Here is a 14,918-nt window from a genome sequence, read left to right as displayed (position 1 = left end):
AAAAGAAAACTCCAAACACAGCCTTTGTGGTGGAGGCTGCTCTGCAAAGGTCTGCACACTTATAAAGGCTTTCCTGTTCTGAAATAGCAATAGGAAGAGGTGGAAACATCAGTTTCTTGTTTGGTTCTCAGCTCCAGCTCCAAGCAAAGGCAGCCTGAATCATGTTGCCCTCTCCTTTGCTAACTTTTGTAAATTTAACCTTGATTTTTTACTTTTTCCTTTTTTTTTTAGAGAGTCCCCCCCATTGTACAGTCAGTTCCCTGCAAAATAACTGAAGGGTCATCAGTGAAAGGAGATTTTCCAACAGTAAGAGGAATTTTGAGGCAAGAAGAGAAACTGCATGTAGGATGGAGCTCTGCCAATCAATTGATAATGCAAATATTAATTTACAATCATCCTTTGAAAATATTTCATCTAATATTGAGATCCACAGAAGAAGAGAGAGTCACAGGATACAAATGCTCAAAATGCTAATTTTCAATCTGTAAAGACAGACTCTTCTTTTTAATACCAACAAATAAAAAAATAAAACAAATCTTTGTTTTTTCTTCAGCACCCACCAAAGGATTCTGTACATATCTTGCAAAAACTTTACAGGGGATGAAAAATCTAGAGCAGTTAGGGCAGCAAAAGCTTCTTACAGCCTAGGGTTATCCTTTTCTTGGCTTCTCCTCCACAGAGATTTGGAAATAAGGAAGAAAGGTCTGTGATTTTAGGAAGGTGTATGTTACCTGTTTTACCCAATTCTTAAGGCATTTACGCAGTTTACTAATGAAGGTGTAGACAAATGCACCACACATATCTTCTCTAGGAAGGTAAAGTCCACCTTGCACAACCTCATGTGAAATAGAAGAGCTCTTTTTCTGCACATGTGCACATCTGTCTCATCTTCTGTTCTTGCCAAATAACCATGGGTTCCTCCATTATTTAACCATGTCCTGCCCAGTGGAGAAGGTGTTTGTAGGGAGGGCATTGCCAAGCTTCACAAGTCAACAGCATAATCTGCTAGTGCATGTTCTCTCCAAAGGGCCTTCACTCTCTTTGTGGTCAGTCTGCCACTGAGTGACTCGGGAGAAGATGTTTACAGGCAGAGGTGCTGCAGCACTTCACCTCCTCTGGCAGTGTTGAGCAGTTGTAAAAGTCATCATGTAACGTCTCACTTCTCCAAGGCAGGAGATGTCACACAGCATGATGAAGATGCTGTCTGGTGCATACTTCTCCAGCAGGCCAGGAAGAACATCTGCCACTAATATTTCTGCTTCAGCTCCATCTGCACCTGGTTGCTCTTTCTGCAAGTTCCTGTGTTATTTTTCTTCCATATACCCAGACACCCTGCAGTGAGTTTGTCATCTTACACGGATTGCCATGGACAAAGTGTTTATCCAACAGATACAAGAAAAAGCAGAGAAATTAGCACCAAGTAACAACACTTCTCTCAGAACAGAAAACATATGCTTTTGTGGCTTCCAAGATATTCTACATATTGTGTGTCTTGATGTTTTCTCTTTTTACAGGGGTACAGCAGGAAAGGCTCAACTTCTGGCCCACTAGAAAGAGCCATGGCAGCATGTTTCAGGGTGGTAGGATAGCATGAATACACATTTGTTCCAAATGCTGTCAAATAAATCTTAGTACTGAGGACAGGAAGGAACCACACTGCAAATAAATTGAAAACAGAATCTGTAAGAAGACATCAGAGTCAGGATGAGATAACAGATTGGGCTTGTGATGCCTACTGCACAGAGCACTCATCTTTCTCTTTCACCTCCTTCTATTTCAGTATAACATAAGGTTTGAAAGACCACAGTTTTCCTTGGAAAGGAGGAATTGTTAAGATGTTAGAGAAAAAAAGTATTGTCTTTCATTTACTGGTCCCTGCTTGTTTAACTCACAAGAGAAACCTGCACATAGAGCAGTTAATTCTTTATCATTCACATCCCTTATCATGCCCTGAGGGCATGTATTGTGTGTGACTCATAATTAGTTTGTTTGTACAATAATAAAAGGAAAACAAGCAGTCCCATATCTCTGTCACACTAACAATGAGCTGACACATACTTAATCAAAGTAGAGGATGCTGAATTAATTCAAAGAGGTTGACTTTCAGAGGGACCATTAAAAAATTCTCCCAGAGCACTTAGTCACTCAGGAAGAGTTCAGCCAACACATGATGAAATCTGTCACATTCATTCCAGAATTAATAATTTCCCAGAAATTATTCAGTTGCCTTAATGCATTTCCAGACTTTGCCACAAAGTAGAGGGTGAATGAAAGAGTGATGCATCTAAATACTAAGTAGCTCAGTGAGAAGAAAAAATCTGCAGGGAAGTTTGCACACACTTCTGACACTAAGCCAAGAGCACCTTCCTGTGCCCTGGCAAAGCCTTCTCCAGTGGAAAATTTAGGGAAAAAAAGACACTCAGTTAACCAGTTGCTGAGAAAAAACATGACAAATAGGATCGTTTATCAAAGAATCTCATTTTCACAGCTGGCCCTTTGTAAAAGTATTACAGGCAGAGATTGCTGGAACAGGAAAACGAAGTAATTGCTGGCCCTATGGCTGCTCTGCACATGCTCAGGATGGGACTGGCTGTTCTGTTCAGCTTTAGGTATTCAAGAAATACTACGTCATCCACTGAAGCAATACAGGACATTTTGGGCAGACTTTAAGCAGCACTGTGAGGTAGAGGATGAACAGATCCAGATACCTTGTCAAAGGATGGCCCAGCTCAGCAAAAGCCTGCTCTATTTACCTACATGAGACAAAAGCAGAGGAAAGATCTTCCATTTACAGAGCAGAAAGAGAAGAAATACAGCTTGCTGGATACATAAGTTCATTCATGAAGGCTTCTTTTTTCCACTTGAGCAAATATATGCCTTTCTCTAAGGCTATTCAGGAACATTACACATAGACATCTAAGTTCAGTGTTAAATATGTCAAAGAGAAAACATCCCCTCACTTTATATTCTATACTGTGTCCTTTTTTCAGGCTTATATCCATTACTTGATTTCCCAGAAAATACTAATTTGTTACATAGCATCGGATCAACATAGGTGCCTAAAGAAATACATGAAGAAAAGGATAAATACGTAGAGGTCTGATGGAAGAATCTTTGATTTATCACATTAATAATACACAGGTTTTCTCTTGCAGGTAATAGGGAAAAAAAGGCTGGTGGTTTTATAACTTAGCGAGTCACTCATATGTCTCCTGAATGAAGTGAGTAATAAAATTGTTATGAAATGCGTTTGGAACAAGCCACACTGCACATGCCAGACAGTCTTTTTTGAAGCTTAGTACTTGCACTCCTCAACTCTGCTTCCTTTCAGACACTGTCTTTTTCCTGCTGATTTGCTCATCGGAGTTCTGCTTGCATTTACAGCACCACAACGGAAAACATGCGTGGACTAGTCAGAAATGATCCATAGGTAATTCTTAAGACCAGACTAGCCAAGTCTTTAGAAAAAAATGTCAAATGATTAGTGATAGTATTTTCTTTACTCTGAGCAATTAATTACTCATGTTATATTTACGGAAGTAGAAAAGAAAAAGAAAAAATGTGAGTCATGACTTAAATTTGTCTCTTCTGGAGTCGGTAAAAGTACAAATTAGTGGAAGAATAATGCAATGTCATGGACACTGTTGCTTTTATTTCAGAAACCAGCACATTTTCGAGGGATTAAATGTGATGAGTAAACAGTCTTTCCCAGTTCTGCTTGAAAAGCTTTGGCAACTACAGTGTTAATTCACATTATTTGACTTCTGCAGCCAACCAGGGAGCTTCCTGGGGAAGCCACAAGGAAGCTTGTGGCAGCATTCAGACTGACTGTCAGTCCAGCTTCAAGACAATTCATTTATCATCAAAAGGACATGTTGATTTTTGGTCAGTAGTTTGGTGATTTATGCCCAGAGGAGGCTAAAATTTCCTGTGCACACAAATCATCTCGTCTTGTGGCCATCTGCTGACAAAACCAGGTAAGCCACTGCGTGTCTGGCCACCATTCAGAAAAAGTCAGGGTGTCCTCCTGGGGATTATGACCTTTATGACCCTTCACTATAGAAGTTCAGGTGTTTCCAAAAGTAACCCTTAATTTACTCAAATGATAACATGAAACAGTATTTAAAAGAAAACTACAATTTTAAAGCTAAATAAAAATGAAAGCCTTAACCTAAATCTGTTCATGAAATAGCTAGTAAAAAAAAGAGTACAAGCAAATTCATGGAAGTTTTACTATGTGACTACTTCCCCCATCTGCACTGCAAGTGTTGCGACAGCCGGAGTCTTCACGGTCACACAAGGACCACAATTCAACTTTCATATTCAGCAGAGGAATGAGAGCAGCAGCCACTGCTTCCCAGCAGCCCCAGCTGTTTTATTTGCAACTTCCCCCACATGCTGTGCCCTCACTGCCTGGCTTCCCTGGCTGCCTTCAGTGACACTAGGGTTTGGCTGTGGGCTGATGGCACTGGGATGTCCTCTCCACTGGTGTGACCAGCGCCTCCCAGCAGCCTCACTTGCAGCAGGGTCATGAGGCTGGTGCTGGATGCCCGAGCAGCTCAGCTCACACGTGTGCCTGATGGGGGTCCAGGTGTCACACTTGTCCCATTTTTGCCTGAAATGACCATGAATGACCTGGTCTCTGCATAAGGCAAAGTCCTCTCTCCCTCTAGAAGCTCCTCTGTCATCCTCTGCACTGCCTTTTGGGATCTCCTGGTACTGTGAGCCAGCTGCTGATGCATGTCGGAGTATCCATAGGCAGAGATAGTACAGAGGTGTCCCCTTCATCTGCATAGGCACCTCTCTGACTGTGCCTCTTACCAGCCTGTACCCAGGGCAGCACCAAAACTAGGCATGGTGCTGTGAAATGCCCCAAGACATGCCAGAAGAAAATGCTTAAGCCACTTGCAGTCACCAGCAACAAGTAGCACATGGCCCAAGCATCACCAGCGAAAACTCCCCTTGGTTTCATGTGCTCACACAGCCCAGACTGGCACCCTATCCAACATTTCCAGGTCCTGAGCCTGTGCCCCAGGTCATTTCTACCAAGTCAGTGTAAAGCAGAGAAAAGAGTGTTCGCAGCCTGAGCCCAGTTCCAAAATAATTTATCAGAGGGCTCTTGCAGCAGTGAATATCATCATTTACACAGCAGCTAGCAAAGTTCATCCTCTCAGTGCAAATATTTATATGACAGACCTATGGCAAATGCCTCCGTTCTTGACACTTCCCGGTATTTACATACTTAAATAAAACTCCTCAATGACTCCCCAGAATGAGCCATACCAAACACAAGGTTGGACTCACAGTTAACATCACTTGTAATCCTTCTCCTCTGAAGAAAATCCTCAACATCCATTAAAACCACTTAAACCATCCATTAAGACCAGTCTTCAAAGCCTGCCCTCAAACACCCTGTCTCCCCTAACCAATCATTACTCCTGTGGTACTCCCTCCTCCTGACCAGCAGGAATCACTTGTAAGACACACTTCAAACCCTGGCAGACAATTACAGCAGTTTCCTACTGATCCCATTACTCTTGTGGGCACCCCAGCACCACCACCTGGGCTGCATTTCAGGCAGGTGATCTTTCCCTTCTTCTACATTTGTCTCTGATTAGAATAATTTCAGAAAGTCCTTGGAGAAGAAAGAAGATGGAGGAAGATTGAAGCAGGGTCATGTAACAGGATGTAAAGTGGGAAAAGCAGGTTGCAAGGTTACAGAAAGCAGTGACTCTTTAAAACTGACCTGCACACTAGCCTGCAGTGAAATTTAAATAGCTGGTAACCAATAGCTGTGGATCTTTACCACCTCCAGTAGTTCCCATTGCAAAAAAAACCCAACCAAACAAACAAACAAAAAAACCCCCACAAAACCAAAACAAAATAAAACCCAACCAAAACCCCCCAAAACTGTAAAAAAAAAAAAAAAAAGAGAACTCAAGGAGATGAGACAACAGTGACATGAGAAGAAAAACCCTTGGGATCATAGGCAAAAACTCCAGAGGTGTTCCCTGGGTGGGGCTCTGGTGGCCAGCCTGTGATCTCTGTAACTGTAGAAAGCCCACAGCTCTGAGAAATAAGAACAGAGCAGCAAGGTCATTGTAAAAACTTGGAAGAAAACAGAGAACGATAAGGTGTTACCAGAACCAATGCAACACCAGACTGGTTGCTCTTGATCCAAAAAAGTACTTCCCACAGGTCTTCCCAATGACTTAGACTGGTTTCTGCACTTGGCCACCAGACAGTGAGATTTAGCACTCGAAAAAGAGGATGGAAGGTGGTTGTTTTGTTGTGTATTGCTACACAGCACAAAAGCAAGCTTGGCTCAAGAGGTATGTATAAATCACATCTAAATGGCAAGAATTTATTTATGATCTGTCCTTGACTCCTTCAACTAAAAAACTACTCTTGCTCAAAGTGGACCACACACATTTGAAATCTTCTTTCATATGGGCTACTCAAGAAAAGGTACAGAGGGAAACATCAGAGAGAGAGAAAAAACGTACACATGTCCAAATAGTTATTTTCGAAAGTGATTTTTAATTTTTCTTTTTAAGAAAAAAGGCAAATGATTGAAACCTTAGCATTTTTGCATCTGAGTAGCAGCTCAAAATCAATTTTGGCAGCAAACCAGTCTTATTTCCAGGAGCAAAACAGCAAGTCAGAAGACAAGAGCCGAGCTTTTGGGCATTAACGAGAGACAGAAGGGCTCCCTTTAAGCTCCACTTCAATGAGAGTCTTGCTGTTGAAGAATCAAGCAGCATTTTGAGGTATTCCCATGAATGGTGGAAGAAAGGCAGGGAAGCGGCAGGCTTGAGACCCTGCAAGTACAAGGTGTTCTTGTAGTACTGTTGGCTGTCCTTAGAAAGGGTTGGTTGGGAAGACATAATATTTGAAAGAGTTTCTCTCTTTTCTCTCTATCTCCATCTCTCTTTTATTTTAATTCTCAACAAAGCATGTGGAAAGGTTACAGCTTTTTTCCCTGGATAGAAAAGGAACATGTTCTGAAATCTCAAAGTTTTGCAGGACAAAAAATCTCCTCTCTACCCAGCTCAAAGGAAAACCCAAATCACCTACAGGACCTGCACAGGCACACTCAGGAAATATGACCCTACCGAGAGCTTACTAATGCTACCATAAAAGAATTTTTCAGCCCCCGCAGAATTCATGTACCTTTCTTTGCTCTATGACTTTGGCAGTTTCTTCCATATTCCAAGCAATAAGTCTTGTCTGCTGCATTTCTTTTCTTGCATGGCTACTTTTATACAACTGAAATATTTTCCTGTGATCATTCTTTGTCATAGATATTTGTCAGACTTCAAAGAAATAGTCAGACTACTATATTTGTAATTTTTCCTCCCGTATCCCCTGTCCTGGTTCAGCAATTGGTATTTTCCAGTCTCAATATTTTTTCCTATTCTTTCTAGAAAGTTTCTATATTATTATTTTAACTCCTCATGCATAAAAATGGAAAATCCACAATAAAAACTTAATCTTTCCCTTCCCAAGATAAATAGTCTAAAATAGGAATATAATTTCTTTTATATAGTGTCCTAGATTAAAGATATTTTGAACTGAGAAATTTGGTTGGTAGTATTTGATTCCTGCAGCTGTTTTCGTAGCTGGAAAGGAAAGAAGAGAGTTTCTACATGCAGCACTGAGACGACTGAGACCTTGAGGGTAGAGTCTGAATAAAATCATATGAAATGTCTCTGGTGCAAGACACAACCCATATCAACATCACAGTGCACCCAGGACCTGACCCATCCTCACTGACATTAAATCAAAGCCAGCAATGTCCATGTGGACACTGCCAGAAGATCTTCCCACCATCACCTCCCTGCCTGGGGTCTGATCAAAGCACTCGCAGAATCCTGGGCATGGTATCCCAGCAGCCTTACAATCTGGAGGCACTAGAGCTGGCCAGAGGGAAAAAGCATCTTCTCTGCAGCCTGCCCAGTGATCGGCTGTCCACACCCTTCACCTGGGCAAGGCAGCAATTGCCAGGAACCATTTCCCTTCCCATGCAGAATGCCAGGGACTGGGGCCATTATGTGTACAACAGGATGGAGAAGCCCTGTAGATACAAAGCAGGCACTGAGAGCTCCCACCTCCACATCTCACAAAAGGCAGGAAATTGGAGTCTTCCTCATGGCCTTGCTCACAAGCAAGTCTGGCTTGCCATGCATGGCCAAAAGTTGGGGGATGAAAGCTCCCAAAGCTGCCATCACCCTTTTCTTCACAGTCTAGGGAGGGAAGAGAGAGGAAAGGGTGACTGCCCACCTCACAGGTACATGGTGAGCTTGGCTCAGCTCTCCAGGAGGGATACTTCTGTGTCCCTGTCCCACTTAGGTCCTACTACAAAGCCAGAATTGCCCTTTCTCTGTCCTTTTCAGCTGATCATGATTGTCACTTGGGTCTTATGGAAGACCAACTTGCCAGAGCATGTAGGGTCAGCTGGTGGTTCAGAAGATGCAAAATGAAAGGGTTTCAAGCACATTGGTCTTGGGCTCACAGATAATTTCTCTTCCCCCATCCTAACAGGTAGTACTGATAAGCACATTCAAGAATAGAAAGCTGCTTTATGACTCCCAGACACCCACACATATTAGGACTTTTCTGCAGCAATTTATGAACCTGTAGTTCAAAGACAAGTAGTGACAACTAATGCAAAGACAACCAGTGTCCCTGTTTGCCACAATTCAGATGTGCACAATACATAGCCCCCATACCAAATGCAAAGCATATAATCAGCTTCTCTGCTCTACCAAAACAAATTTACTCAAGACCACATCCCAAATAAATTACATACAACTTGAGCTCTGTAATACCCCACAAAGAGCCAACCTCCAGCTCTGTAGGTCTGCAGCAGTATGTAACCTACTTTGTTTGGCAGAGGAGGTCTTCTGATGTGCCACCTGTGCAAAGAACCACCTCTATCTCCAGTGCTTTTCTGGCAACTGATCATGCTTAATCTGCTTCATTAGTACTTGTTGGGAGAAACAACATACCTCATTAAAATGTTCAGCTGAGCTACTCTTACCAGAAATTTTGGCTCACAAAAGTCTCACTGTGGAGCTGAAAAGAGAGAGGGAGAAGGGGGAAACCTACTGCAAGCATAGATTGTGTGGTTGTCTTTGGCAAAAAAAGAAAAGGCAACCATGAGAATCTGTTCCTCAGCAAAGACCAAGTTCAGGGCTGCTTTCCATGCTGACTTCACAAATTAAGCTTGTATAAAAGTGATGACTTTTGGGTTGAGGGATAGCCAGTCAAAGAGGTAACCAACACACAGCTGAAAACTTAGATACACAGAAATCTCTGCCCATAGCAGAGGTTGGAATTAGATGATCTTTAAGGTCACTTCCAACCCAAAACATTAGACAATTCCATGATGCTATGAAATACCTATGACATCTTTGTTGAAAGCTGGAAAAGGAAATCTTTGTCAAAAAAAAATTCAAAAAAATTTTAAAACCCCTCAACAATTAAATCAACCATTGGACCAGGATGCAGTGTGGAATATATCTTGAAAAAGAGACTAAATAATAAGGACACTGTCCAAAGTAGCCAATAACTAGAGCAAAGCAAAGACTTTCTAAAACAGCTCTGCTGCTTATCTGCACATCTGCAGTGAAATGGAAAAAAGAAAAGGCAGATTTGGGTAACAGTAAAAACAGAGAGAAAGATTACTTGCCTGTTTGTGGAAGGCCTTGGGTGGACATGGCAGAAGAAAGGACGAGCTTTGGCTGACATTAGATAATGTCAGACATTTTATCTAATGACATTAGTGTCATTAGATAAAAGTAATTCCAACACAGAAAAGGTGGTGATGATTAAGAGATGGATGGACAGATGGGGGCAACAGTGAGACACAGCATATACCCAAGTCAAATGACACTATCATCTCAACAGCCTGAGGGAGATAATATGATCCGTATCAGGCCAAAACCAGAGCCCAGCCTATTTTCCCTTGCCACTTTACTTCTTTGTAAAGACCTGACAATATTGAAGTCTAAGTTGAAATAACACACTGCAAGTTTTCCTTTCCAAAGGGGAGGAAAGAGAGGATGTAATCCAACCATACAGATTCTCTTTTGCCTTAGCACAGCTCTCGTAAACTTCCAGTCCTGTTTAATGTTTTGAAAAAAAGAGATAGGGTAGAGATTACTATTATCCTCATGAGCAGGTGAAGGGGCTCAGCCTCCTGCTCAGGTTTGCTTGACTGCACCCATGAGAATACCCTTGAAGGCAACTCCCTCCAGCTAGGGAAAGCATGAGACTGTGGCATGAGAACAAGGTGACATCAAGGGTCTGGGGGACCACCATGGGGCTGTAACCAAACGTCCCTACCCAGCTCAGCCTATTGCCCCACCAGGTGCACCAAGGTCACAAATTCTGCAAGTTATGTAAAAAAACCCCTTCTAAATAGTTAAAAGACCTATCCCCTGACAATTCTTGCATGCTATTTAAAACTCCTCTCAAGGAAGAAAAACAGGAGACTCGATGCACAGAAATACATCCCCCCACCTGGAAATAATGCTATAAAAAGGAAGTCACTTAAAATAGGAGTTGGGCTGCAAAGACATTCAATATCCAGCTTCCCAGGCTCTCTGTGGATCCAGAGCCTCGACTGTAATAATCACTCCTATTTCAGCAGCAAAAGGAAACAAGACAGGTCAGTGTGTGATGGCTTAGTGGTTGCTCAACATTTAGAGGCAGAGTATCCCCTACATTTTGGGACCCTCCAGTTCCATCATGTGCATGTGATACAGAGGCCAGAATGCCCATGGCCAGTCATTTTGTGCTGATCAGTGACTACCCACAGCATCAGGCCAGTTTCCAACAAAGATCTCCTGCTGAGCACTGCCCAACTCTGTCAACTGCACAAAAAGGGAGAATACATAGCCAGAACTTAGCAGGCAGCTTTGCAGGTGCTCCATACACTGTGATGGAGTCAGAAGGTGAATTAGGGTCAATAGTGTTTTGTTTCATTTGCATGTCCCTCCTCTCCCCATCAGTCAAAACCGATTGCACGGCTGTAGGGATGTAAAAGGTGCCTCTGCCCTTTTAGGCAGTCATTTCTCCTATTAGCATTTGGCAAGGTTTGATCTCTGTCTGTAGTATTTCAAGGGCTGAAAAGCTGGCTGGTATTGGATCTGAAAAATCAAAAGGTGGCCTATGACTGTAGTCACAAGAGCCTTCTAGGCAAGTCAAATTCCTTGAACCCATTTCCACAAACAAACAAGAATCTGGAATGAGGCAGGAGATCACTAGAAGCATGTGAAAGAAAAGGGATAAACACACTCTTTGGCTCAGCTCTTGTAAGCCATCGTATTACATGATTGTGGTTAGAGAGAGATATTTAATTGGAGAAAATGTTACCGAGCAACTTTTCTGCATAAAAATAACTCATTAATGGAGAATAACCCTGGGAAACAGCTGGAAATGTCTGCAACTAAACCTCAGTGCAAAGTGCTAAGCCCCAGAAGAGATACCAATATGGGTATGTGCATTGCATGACTGCACCTTCCGGTCACTCATCCCACTTCAGTGTTCACTGAAATCATGCTTGTAGATCCTGAGACATCAGAAGTATAAAAGCTTGCTATACCACACCAATAATAGTTCTGCTAAGAAGGTTTAAAAAGTATTTTTGCCCGATTAAAGAAAAAGTGGTTTGAGAAATGGAGACGAATGAAGTTCCACTAAAAAAGACTGAATAGTGAACCAAGGGAGCAAACAAGAACATGGACTTCATGGTGGGTTATTTAAAAGAAGTTAAAAATAGGTGAATTCAGTAGGGTATCCTTTAATTTTCCATCTGTATTTTAACTTCAAGTTGTCTTCCTTACTCTGGGCTCTCTTCTCGAAGGTGCAGTAAAAAAGCCTCAAAAAACCCATAATATTCCTCTGTATCATCTTTTTTCTCCCTTGGCTGCCTCTCTTACCAGGAAAAAAAATACAATAAGATCTGTTTGAGGTGGCCTGGTCATGTTGACAAGCAAGTCTTTAACCAGAAGTAACATAAGTATAATCAAAATCACATGGCACTATTTCAGGGAAGTATGTGAGCTGCTGGAGTGAAGGATCTACTGTATATGGACAAGTTGGTGTCTCTCTGCTGTATTCCTCCAAAATGGCACAAATAATCTTCCAAGGTTTTAGGACTGAAGTTTGCTGGCTTGGATGATTTATTTACATTAATTATTTATTTACATAACATTTATTTACATTCAGCCTTACCTGTATAAGAAAATATTTGACCATCCTTCACCTCAACATTAGTGAGAAATACCCTACCTTCTTTTACCCAGCTCTCAGAAGTAGTTTCTCCTGGATAAATGCAGGATGAAATAGCAAGCAGAGATCTCACATAGCCTCTAGGCTACAAATGGATCATTGTCTTCACAATGCTTTTCTTCCTAAAATCCACACATTGTCAAGGTTATTTATAGGACTTAGCAGTAGCAGCTAGAATTAAAAAACAGCCAGTACATTTCAGGGATGCACTGAATGCAAAGATGATTTTGGTTTTGCAGTTCTACTGGGTACTTTGGGAGGTTTTGTCTACAAACTTGGAGCTTTGTGGGGCCCTCGAAGTCAAAATAATGAAATTTACACCGTTAAACATTATTCATTGAACTGAGAGGTTGCAGCATCATGTCTGAAATGGTGGCTGATTTTTTAGCAAACACCCTCTGCTGCTGAACAGGGGGCAGATTGCAAACTGAAAATCGCCTTGTGCTTTTGGGAAGTTGGGGTTTAGTTAAGAGAGATTTTTCAAAGGTGTTGCTGACAGGTAACAGCTTAAATGCTCCTTAGTGCTTTTGAAAACCTCTTCTCCTTTATGAACCAGTTCACAGGTCCAGCCCCTTTACACTGCTCAGGCAAAGTGGTGCCCTGGTTAACTATTTAAGACTCAAAGCAGTGCCACAAACTCCCATGTCTGCATTTGCACACTTTTCTGGGCATGCTGTCAGGCTGAGACAGCTTTGCACCATGTGTGGACAGCTACCAGAAGAGTTCAGCACATCCTCTCCTAGAGGATATCTTGCAATAAGGTCTAGAACAAGCTCCAAGATCCCTTTTCTCCATGTTGCTCAGAACTTCCCTCGGGTCGGCTGCAAAATGCCTAGTGCTTCTTTTCTTCTCTTCCCCCAGCTCTTAAATGGGAATGAGCCATTTTTATTTGAACATTTGGCTTTCCTTGCCGTAGTTCTCAAGAAAAAGTCAGTAGAAGCCTTAGAAGCTGGCTGTGCAAGCAGATAGGAGATAGGACTGGTAGTCAGAGGTTACAGCTTTCATCCCAGCCCTTGCTTCTAGTGCAGAAGGACTCTTTACCCCTCATTTCCATGCCAAATATTTGGACTGGAAGCACTTTGGCTTAAGGATAACTCCTTCTTACATTTTTGGACATCAGCCTTGGCAGAACTCTGCTTTTAAGTGAATCCAACCACAGCAGTAAAGGGCAGGCCATAGACAAGGCCTCAGGATAATGAACAAGATCATTACAGTACACAAATGGTTTTAAGCTGAAGACACCAAGAACTAAACGCAGTGAAGTTAAAGAAGTTTCAGCTGAAGACACTGACTGTTTGACCCAATGAAATTAATGATCTCGTGCTACTCTACAACTTGACTTTGCCCTACTATTTTCACCAAGTCATTCCCACCAAACCATCAATTAAAGATAATGTTTGCTATTTACACAGCTATGCAGCACTGACACGAAGTATTCCAGCTGTATAAATAAACAATTGGGCAATTGCTTTTGATTTAGGCAATATTTTTAATTGCTACTATAGGGCTATTTAAAGAAGGCGCTCTTCCTGTTAATGGCTAAAATAAAACAAGTTGATGGATCTGTCATCATTCCTGATGGGTGGATGCCAGCATCACAACTCAGTTCCATACAACTGACTCTCATTAGCACCTTTCTGGCAGTATCTCCCTGAAGAAAGGTCCATGCCTGAATCAAGGGGACAACAAGCTTTCCCCTGACTCTATCACCTCTATACACTGAAGCTCACAGATCCTGCAGTAAAGTCAGTCGGTCTGCGAGTCTAAAACATTTATTTGGAAATTATGATGCCTGGCATTTCTCTGAATGCTATAAAAAGTGCTGTGTTAACCCACTACCTTGTTCTTCAAAAACCTGTGGTGTTGACTCAAAAGCATGCAAAAAACAATGCTCAAAACAGGAAACAGACAAAGGGAATGTGGTGGGAATAATGAGGCCAGGCAGAAAATCAACAAGAAACAAGCACAATTTCAAATGATCACATATTCATGGGAAGTTTTTCATATTAACTTGGATTCACCTTTCTTCCCTGATCTTGTATTTTTAACTTTCTTCATAACAACTAGTATTCTATATGTAGGGTTGATATACAGAGTCATTTGTAAAACTATGAAACTAATTTGCTCAAGAGAAATTGCAAAAAGCCTACAACTCTGGTCCAAGCCAGGAGACAGCAAGAAGAACAGCTATGTTAGTTCCTGGCAGAGGAAAATGAGCAGGGCAGGCCCTGCAGAAACATAGCAATAGGTAACTCTTTTTTAGGACAGATTACAATGGTCCTAGCTATTGCACAGACTATGAACTTATACACTCGATTTTCCTCATTAAACTTCTGGGCTTTAAATAAAGCCCAGAAGTGAGAGTGAGCAGAGAGGAAATAAAAGAAAAACAAAACCAAAAAAGAGCAACTTCATTAAAGAATAGGGAACAAAAGTAAACTAATTTCAAAATTTTTAATGGTCACCTACCCCTTGAAATTGAGAAAGTGCAGAGTAAGATGTGCAAGAAAAAATTCTTCCCATTTAGGAGGCACCTGAATACATTCCTGCATAATAGGTGGTGATCAGATTATAGCTAAAATAAGGGTATAGGGACACAGAAACCCAGCAAAAGAGTT

Source organism: Agelaius tricolor, unplaced genomic scaffold, assembly GCF_023055355.1.
Source record: "Agelaius tricolor isolate 1412-34295 unplaced genomic scaffold, bAgeTri1.0.p SCAF_1, whole genome shotgun sequence".
Taxonomy (NCBI): domain Eukaryota; kingdom Metazoa; phylum Chordata; class Aves; order Passeriformes; family Icteridae; genus Agelaius; species Agelaius tricolor.
Note: the sequence above shows the minus strand (reverse complement) of the source record.